The sequence below is a fragment of the Microtus pennsylvanicus genome, chromosome 4 (assembly GCF_037038515.1).
Source record: "Microtus pennsylvanicus isolate mMicPen1 chromosome 4, mMicPen1.hap1, whole genome shotgun sequence".
In the NCBI taxonomy this organism is placed as follows: domain Eukaryota; kingdom Metazoa; phylum Chordata; class Mammalia; order Rodentia; family Cricetidae; genus Microtus; species Microtus pennsylvanicus.
In genome coordinates, this window is record NC_134582.1 from 129,120,580 (window position 1) to 129,131,035 (window position 10,456).

A 10,456-nucleotide genomic window follows, 5' to 3' on the forward strand; every position below is an offset into this window, starting at 1 on the left:
CCACAGAGACAGACAGGGTGGCTTCAGGAGTGGAGAAATCCAGGCTGATAGAAAGGTTGGGGAGGTGGGTCTGAGAGATGTTGTCTCCGTCATGGATGTGGCTCTTTGGCACACCTGCCTTCGTTTATGGTTTCCTTTTGTTTGGAAAGGAAACTGTCACTTGAAACTCAGAGTCCCTCAACAAGTGAAGGAATGTAACAAGTCTCTTGTGTGAACCCCACTGAAAGGAAGGGAAAATCTTGGGGCTGTGGGGGTGAGGGAGCAGAGGAGGTAAGGCAAGAGACGAGCGAAAGACGTCAAAAGGTCAATTTCCCTCTATCCAGCCCAGTGCCTTTGATCAACCAGTCCCAAAGCCTGACTGCACCATGAAGGGTGCGGGGACAGCAAACAGCACTAGGAGTTGAAATGACCTTGACAGCAGTTAGGGCTCCACGGTTAGACAGTGACTGAATTATAGGAAAAACAAGGGCCCAAGAAAATCCCAGAAGTAAGCAAATCAAATTCGCTAAAAGTATATGTATGGCATACTGCTTTCAATGTCAAATTTTTCACACACGGTAATAAATAGTTCTTGACTTCTCTGTGTGGGCATTCATAGGTGCTTTAAGTTATTAATACTTCTTTTTACCTTTTTGAATTTGTTTTTTGCCAGTTTTATACATATATACAATGCACTGTGACCAGTCACTCACTCTGATCTAACTGGACAGGAACAATCCAATGTCACAATTAGATAGATAATCTTTATCTTTGTGTAGTCTCACATCTCAAAACATCAAGCATGAATGGCAGCAGATGTGGCCGGTGATATTAACTTGAGAAATGATAGAGGAGTCAAAACATTAAGTAGGAAGAGTCAGGAGTAAGGACATCACTCTAGAAGAGAGTAGAAGATGGAGAGTGGATGAATAAAAGTAATAAAGAGAGTGAAGGAGCCGTCAGAGGCTGGGGAAGAGCACCCTCAAATGAGTGGAGATGGGGACATAAAACATCTAAGCAAATGTGGAGCAGATGAGGGAATGGAGAATTCATTTATATTAAATAGACCTTTATCACAAAAGCAGTGATCAGCTGGGGGGGGCAGGCATTTATTCCCAGAGGCAGGTGGATCTCTGTGAGTACAAGGCCAGCCTGGTCCACAGAGTGAGTTCCATGCTAGTCAGTGCCACGCAGAGAAACCCCGTCTTGAAAACCAACCAACCAAACAAACAATAAACAACAGTGATCCCTGGCATGGGCCGGGCCTTTAATCCCAGCAGAAGTAGGTGGATCTCTGTGAGTTCAAGGTCAGCCTGGTCGACAGACTGAGTCCCAGGACAGCTAGGACTACACAGCTAAACCCTGTCTCAAGAAACAAACAAACAAAAATAAAAGCAGCAATCAACACATGGGATGTCACACACACTGGAATGATTTTTGGGCTAAGGAAGATGAATTCCTGTTGGTTGTAGTTAGTGGAACAGGAATCACTGCACTAAATGAAACAAGACACACTCTAAAAGACAAGCATTATAATTTTTCTCATATGCAGAATCTGTTTTTTTAAAAAACAAGGCAATAGAAGGGAGATTATTTGGGAAGGGGAAGAGGTGAGGGGGCAAGTGCAATCAGAGTACATTATATACATGTGTATAGAGCTGGAGAGTGTTGTTGGTTATTACTCTTTATTCTTTGGGGGTGGCTATCACTAGCCCCCAAATAAATCTACACAGAGAAACTCATTCTTTATTATAAAACTCCAGCCTTAGCCTGGCTTGTTTCTTGCCAGCTTTTCTTAAGTTATCCCATCCATCTTTTGCCTTTGGGCTTTTACCTTTCTTTAACTCTGTGGTTGGCTGAGTGGCCCCTGATGTCCTCCTCTCCTTGTTCTATCTTGCTCCTCCTTCCCAGATTTCTCCTTCTATATATTCTCTCTGCCTTCTAGTCCCGCCTATCCTTTCTCCTGTCTCCCTATTGGCCATTCAGTGCTTTATTAGACCAGCAGATGTTTTAGACAGGCAAAGAATCACAGCTTCACAGCATTAAACAAATGGAGCATAAACAAAAGCAACACATCTTTACATCATTAAACAAATGTCCCACAGCATAAACAAAAGTAATCTTAAAATAATATTCTACCACAGGAGAGATAGATCAGCAGTTAAAAGCTCTATCCACACAAGCCTGATAATTGGGCTTGAACCTGGAACACATGTGAACAGCCAGATGTGGTGGTGTACAACAGCAATCTCAGCACTTTTACAGTGGCTGAGACCGGAGAATCCCCCTGGAGCTCTAGGGCCACGTAATCTGAAGTAGATTGAGCAATAGCAGAAAACAAGAGAGTCCTTGACTCACCAAAGTGGAAGGCAGGAACCGACTGAGAAGTTGTCCTCTGGCCTCTACACATATACACATCTATTCTCACACACAAAAATACATACATGCACACACATGTACAGATACACATATAAACACATACAAAAGCATACATATACACAGACACACATATAGACAGATTCACGCACATACAAACATACAAAATACACACAGACATACACACAGGAAAACACACATGAAAAATTAATGAATTAAAAAAATCTTTTAATAAAAGATAAATCAATGTCACATTCATCAAAAGCCATTACAAAAATTAGCCATTGGGCCAACGAGAAGGTTCAGCAGGTAAATGTGTTTTATGCCCAGCCTAACAAGATGAATCCAATTCCAGGAAGCCACATGATAGAAGTAAGTGTGTGTGTGTGTGTGTGTGTGTGTGTGTGTGTGTGTGTGTGTGTGTGTGTTTGGGGTTGTTAGATGTGCCTTGATATGCATGTGGTGGTCAGAGGACAACCTTGTAGAGTTAGCACTCTCTGCCTTTCCTGGGTCCCAGGGATTAGAGTGACTGTCAGGCTTTCTCAGTAACAACTTCCTCACTGAATCATCTTGTTGTTACCTATCAGGCCTTTCTTTGGCCTACACATAGTGGACGTTCAACAGCTGTTAATATTAATGATACCCTATTCATTTTGATAATGAAAATAGGGAAGCTAAACAACGTTGGCATATTGCTTGGCCAGAATGCCCAAACCTAATTTTACTTTTAATTACAGCAAAGTTCTAAGCTACCATCATTACTTCCTTAGTTTCCCCTTTAATCCTTACCCTGTCTTACTAATGTCTAGTTTGTCTTGGTGTCAAGAAGCCATCTGAGATTCTTCTATGAAAAGATATAGGAGACCACAAATCATTCTTGATCTATACTCTGCACTCATAAATTTGTCACACTATGCAATTATTTTCAGCTAATAACAGATAATATCAATTACAATAATATTTAGAAATAAGGCGACTCTAAAATAATGTTTATTTAATCATCAAATGATGCATCTAATTTTATTGGAAATATTTCTGTTATATTAGGGAAGGAACATCCACCATTTGAGACAAATGTAACAGGGCAGATTTATTCTCCCAAATGAAACAGACAAAAATTGTACAAAACACACAAAGCTGTTCCAAGATAAAGGATACAAGAAAAAATGGGTAGTGATTCACATGCAATAAGAAGCAAATGAGATACATCTTATAATTATCACAGACTTGAATTAAGACTGTTCCAAGGCCACAGAGAGATGGGGTAACCAAGAGGAGTAAGTGGTCCTCTACCCCACGCAGATAGATGACAGAGTTCAGAAGACTGGGCCCTGAAGAGGAAGAAGGCACAAAGAGGACCCTTTGGGGACCTTCAGAGAGCATCACACAGCAAGAATTCGGTTGAAAGCTGATCCCCACACATATGTGAAGAAACCTTTATTCATGGATAGTCCTATGACTAGGAAGGTCACTATCAACCAAGGATCTGTATGTACCAGGGTAACAGAGTTAGAAGAAACTGTAAAGGTAAGGCCTGGGGCCAGGGAGATGAATTAACAGGTAAAGGTATCTATTGTCATACCGGAGGACCCACAAGATGGAAGGGGATAACTGACTCCTACAAGTTATCTCCTGATTTCCACACATGCTCATAAAATGCATGCACCACCCCCATCCCTCCACACACACACATAAAATAATCTTAAAGATATTTTTAAGATGGGGACTATTTGGAGGTCCATAGGAAATTAGAGATGTGCTCTTGAAAGGGATTGTGGAACTCTGCTGTTTTTTGCTCTAACTCTGTTTGGGACTATTTTCCACACCGTGATTCCACCATGATGAGCCATCACCTTGATACCATGCCTAATCTTGAGTATGGGCAAAGTGTGACTCTTTTTTACTCTACAGGGAACCTGTGTTAGGTGTTTTGTTCTAACAACGGAAAGCCAGCTAACACAGCTAAAGAAGAACTGTGTGAAAGCACAGGAAGAACAGTGGTCAGTGCTCACAGGGAGCCCGAGTAGTGTGAGCTCACAGAAGTCAGCCTGGAAACCCTCATAAATCATGGAACATTAGCAGAATCCTCAGAAGGCGATTACTTCAACCGTGAGGAATAATTAGCTATAGATTGATCGCTAACCTGAATCTGCCTAACACTTCTGAGAAGCAACATCTCAAAGGAATAAACCGTCTCCACACAACCAAGCTACATACTTAAACAATCATAAAAGACTATCTGTAAAAACACAAAAAAAATGGACAGAAGCTAACAAGGTAAAAATTACAATGTCTCATGTTTATTCAAAACCACTATTCACGAAAAGCAGTAGAAAGACTTGATCCCTAAATAAAAAATAATCAGGATCACCCATGGCCAGCACAGAAAATTGCATCAAAGTGCTCATAACTAACTCATTTTGGACACATGAAACATGCGTACATTTGTTTGTTTGTTTGTTTGTTGAGACAAGATTTCTCTGCATAGCCCCGGCTGTGCTGGAATTCACTTTGTAGACTTGTGGATAAAGTTGGACTCAAGCTCAGAGATCTGCGTGCCTCTGCCTCCTAAAGGCTGTGATTAAAGGTGTGCACCACCACGACCCAGCAACAAGCACATTTTAAAAAAACAGATTTATTATTATTTTTATTTATGTGTATATTTATGTGAATGTGTGCCACAAGTGTGTGGTTGTTCATGGAGCCAGATGAAGACATCTGATCCCCCAGAGTTGGAATTACAGGCAGTTGTGAGCTGCCGGATGTGGGTGCTGAGAACTGAACCCGGGTCCTCTGGAAGAATAAACAGTGTTCCTAAGCTCTGGGCATTCTCTTTGGCCCCAACACCAAAAAATATTAAAGATTACACAAAACTAGAATTAGTGTGTCACAAGACAATCAAAAATCTAATCAATACATAATTTGTATGCCTGAGAAAAGAGAGACACAGAAAATATAGATGAAGCAAGGTCCTAAAATTTCTCCAAATTACATGTATGCTAAACAAAATCTAGGCATAATAAACATGAAGAAAATTACACTAAGGAACACCATAATAAAACTTATCAGCACCAGTGAGAGCAGCCACAGAGCCACAGACATGTCCCACACAGAGGAACATGGACAAGGATAACAGCACGCTTGTTGAAAAGGTGTGTAAGAACATAGAGGAATATTATCCACAAAACTGAACAAAAGCTATCAATGTGGGCGTCTGTGCCCTACAAAATGGATTCAAGAATGAAAGCAGACTACTATTTCAGACAAATGTAGTTATCCAAAGGCAAAGCAGATTAGAAAAAAAAATCTCCAGTCTCCATGGCTTCAGTGGTGAATTCAACTTAGGAAGCAGTATGGCTAATTTTATACTCATTCTTAGAGATCGCTGAAGAAAGCAGGATTTGAGCTCTGGTAAAACACCTTCCTAGTGAAAGCAAAGACTTGAATGAACACTTAAGACTAAAACCCACTAAGAATCACTGGTCACTATTCACCAGACTGACCTCTGGAATTGACAGAATGCCAGTTAGTCTCTCACCTGGTCGTTTGAAAACACTGCCGAATGGATTCTAGGTTCATACGGAATAGAAAGGGACATAGAATACTCAAAACAGCTGGGTAAGAAAGACTGGGGAATGATATTTAATTTCAAGAGTTATTATGGTAATCAACAAGGTGATTACTCTGGAGACAGACAGACAAACAACTCAACAAACACGACCTGGGTCCAGACAGAGACCCGTGCAGATGGAAATGGGCCATTAAATAACTAAAAACCAGGGCAATGCAGTGGAGACATGGAAATCTAACAATTGGTTCTGGAAAAGCAGGGTATCCATAGACAAAGACCTGAGCTTCAAGCTATACTTTGAAACAGAAATTCAGCTCAATGTGTATTACAGTCCTAATCGTTAAACGCCATAATGCCTAAAGATGGGAACACCAGGGAGGGTCTGGGGAGATGGTGCTGCCGAGAAAGTGCTTGCTCTCCAAGCATGGACTAGAGTTCAGATCCCCTAGGAGATGGAGACAGAGCATCCTTGGGCAAGATGCCTAGCTATACTAACCAAACTGTCAAGTTCTGGGTTTAATGGAGAGATCCTGTCTCAGTAAATAAAGTGGAGAGTAACTGAATAAGACACCTGATGGTGACTCTCTGGCCGCTGCTCCACACATTCTCTCTCTCTCTCTCTCTGTCTCTCTCTGTCTCTGTCTCTCTGTCTCTCTCTCTCTCTCTCTCTCTCTCTCTCTGTCTCTCTGTCTCTCTCTCTCTCACACACACACACACACACACACACACGAATACTCATATGCATATGAACATGTATATAGACACATGCAAATCACATATATACACATGTAAAAAAACAATGTTTTTTCATTTAACTTTTTAAACTCGGAAACACATAATCAGTAACAAAATAACTACATCTTGCGGTTTTAATTTTAAAAGTAGTAATTGTGTGAATAAAGGAAGACGCCTCCATTTAGGGGCTGCAGAGACCAGAGGAGGTGCCATCACTGCCCTGGCTGTTGGAGGAAGAGAAGTCCTATGTTTAAGTGATTTTTTTTTTAAGAGCTGTAAGTCCCAAAGGAAGCCAAGAGAAAGAAATTCCAAAGAGAAGGGTTAATTTTTTCCTAGGGAAGAGGGTGCCCATTCCCATGACGGTCAAGGGAACACAAATGTGGAGGCTGTCAGTCAAGGTATTCTCATCCTGAGGGACTGGAGGGACTGGAGACCCTTCCTTCAAAGACTGGATCTTGGTAGAGTCCTCTGCAAGTTTCTGTACCATCTCTTCTGCTTAGTTATGTGTAATTCTGAAATGTCCCCAAAGCCACTTTTCTTGAATGCCTTCAATATAGCACCACAGGCTGAGAACTGGGCTTCAAAAAAGGCTGTAGGGGACTTTTCAGAATGGTAACCACAACCCAGAATGATGGCCCAGACCCTCCTGCCAACTTTACCATGTCAGACTATTGGTTGAGAGTTGCTGCCTGGAAGGAATGTAGAGTTCCACTGTGGACAAAGAAGCAGCCACCAAGATGTAGCCCAGAGTCTTCCTTACATACCCTGAGCCCTGGAGGCCCAAGGGAGGGTGATAATGGAAGATCAGGTGTCCCATACAAGGCCTGAGTTTTGGCCAGGTCTTCCTGAACATTCTTCTACTGCCTTCGAGGTCCTGGCTCTGAGTCTGGCCCCATCTTACTCCAGATGAGCCTGAACTTACACACCAAGCCTCCTCCAGAGGAGCCCTCATGTTTGCACAGCACAGCAAGCATTTGATCAACTGAGCCATTTTCCCAGGTTCTACATGAATTTTTTAATGTTATCGCTAGAACTTTTGTACCAATTACATTCTGATTCCTTCACTTAGACTCAATTGCTTTTCTTAATGGCATCATCTATCTTTAACTCTAGGTAGATATTTTCTATATTGGGTCCAGATGAAAAATTCATGTTCTGCAGTCTTTCCTCATAATCCTTATGTAATAAATACATGAGTTTCCTACTTCAGGTTTATAGAAAATATGGATCTCATACATACATCAGATTTTGTTAAACTATACACTAATTGAGAATTTTCCAATGGCTGAACATTTATGTGGCTTTTTAGTCATTTTCTATTTCAGGTACTTGGAAATAATGTGTCTTCTTATAATTGCATGTATTTCCTTCTTTTTATAAACTGCATGTATTTTTATATTAAAATGTGAATTTTTTTTATCAATGTTTAAAGTTTGGGCTTTGGGTCTGACTGGGTCTGACTGCATCAATGGGCTGGTCCATGAGTTCCTAATCTGATAGGCTGTTGGAGTGATGGACACTTAGGAGGTTAGACCTAGCTAAAGGAGAAGGCCCTTGGAGTATGCTGTGTGAACTATACCTTGTCCTGACTTCTCTTCCTTTCCTTTCCAGTTTCCCAGAATGAAGCTAAAACATTTTAATGGTACCTATAATATTTTCCCACTAAAGAATTAAATTCTCTCATAGTGGCATCTCTCTCCCATGATGCACCTTTTTTGAAAGCTGTGTCAGCTTCTCGTTGGGACTTGTTTATAGACATGCTATTTGCTGCAGAAATCAATTCAATTTCATACATTTATTTATAAATGATGCTAGGTATTTTCTTTCTTTTTTGTGTGATTTATAGGCATGAATGCATATTTGTCTGTTGGAAACTTTGTAATTTTAGAGCTTTTATGAGTTCTTTATGCCATTTTTACAATAAACCTCCTTCTACTATAGTAATAGATTTGAAAACTACCAGAGACCCTAAGAAACACTGTTAGTATGATGCCTGAACTTTCTGCAATTACTGAAAAAAAAGTGTTTTGCTGTGGAATAATCCTTCTATGCTCTGTGAATATGTATTGTTCTCATTGGATAATAAAAAGTTGACAGGCCAGTAGCCAGACAGGAAGTTAGATGGAAAAGCCAAACTGAGAAAGATGGGAAGAAGGAGAGAGGAGTCAGAGAGTCACCAGCAGAGGCAGAGAGAGCAAGAGGAGCACACGATGCTGAGAAAAGGTACCAGGCCATATGGCAAAGCATAAATAGAAATATGGGCTAACTTAAGTGTAAGAGTTAACTAGTAACAGGCCTGAGTATTTAAAAGTAATATTTAGCCTCTATGTGGTAATTTGGAAGTTCTGCAGGGACAGGAAAACTCTGCTTACAATGTTTTGTTTATCTGCTACTATTTTATCTTAATAACAATTGCATAGACATCTCAAAATTATTTGAAAATCTGCTTTAGTTTCTTTCTCATTGTTATGACAAAGCAAGTGATAAAAGCAACTTCTGGAAGGGTTTGTTCTGGAAGTGGCTGTTAGAAGTGTCCAAGGCATACTTTATAGTACACTGCAGAAGTAAGATGAAGAGGGAGAAAGATCTGTACAGGGGTGGGGTGGCATGGGGGAATATGGCCCACCATAGCAGGGATGATGTGGTGGTGCATGGCAAGCCCCATCAGTGTGAGGAAGCCAGCCACACAGCGTCTGCAGCCAAGAAGTCAGGAGAGAGGAGTGCGGTGCTCAGCTCACTTTTTCCTCTATATCCAGGACACTGGCCCGTGAGAAGATGCCAGCCACATTTAGAGTGGGGTTTCCCCCTTCAGCTAAACCTTTGGAAACACTCTCATAGGCACGCCCAAAAATGTGTCCCCTAGGCAATTCCAAATCCTGTCTCGCGGACAATCAGGATTATCCAACACACTTTCTTGGGCTACCTTTTGTTTTTAACTTCAACAACCTAAGCCAGTTCCGTCTTCAGTTAAAGAACCACACTACCTCTGTGTTTATAATTTAATTTTTATTATAGTTTATTTATGTAAATTTTCCTTTTATCATAATAAAATTAAGTTATTACCAACAGCACACAGAAAACAATTACATTCTTTATAATTGTATTGCTCATATTTGTTATATGTATCTTTTCTTATATCCTTAAAATAAGTAATTCATTGCCCATTTTATTTCAGTAGTCAATGTTTCTCCTAATGCAGTGTTATACTAGTTCAATTATTGTTGTTATAAAAACCACTCTATTTTGTGGAATAATTACCATTATTTTCATTAGCCCTCAAATATTCTTGTCTATCTTTCCAAGTACATTGTAGAATTAAATATTGTAAATTTCATAAATGCCAATGCCACCATAGGTATTTTAACTGGTTATATTAAAAATACCTATTAAACCACACACAAGTGCCTTTCTCATATCTTCCTGTCCTAGAGTAAAACATATTTCTGTATATATCCAATATAAAAAAGTACAATTTTTGGATATGTATTATATACAGCTACATGTTTAATCAACATGTAATTCAATTTTGTGGCTATTGTAAATTGGAAGTGTTTTGCTACATTTTTAGCTGCCTAATAAATGTAACCGAGTATCAGGCTAATTTTTGTGGTTATATCTCTTGGCCAACAGTTTCTCTTTACTGGTTTATTATCTTAGTAGCTTTGGGGCTGAGTGCTTGATCTCTTCCAGTATATCCTCATAGTCTTCCAACAGCAATCTTTGTAAAGGCTCATTTATTTTCTGTAGATTGTTGTGCATGTACAGCTATAGAAATATTTATAATATAGTTGTGTG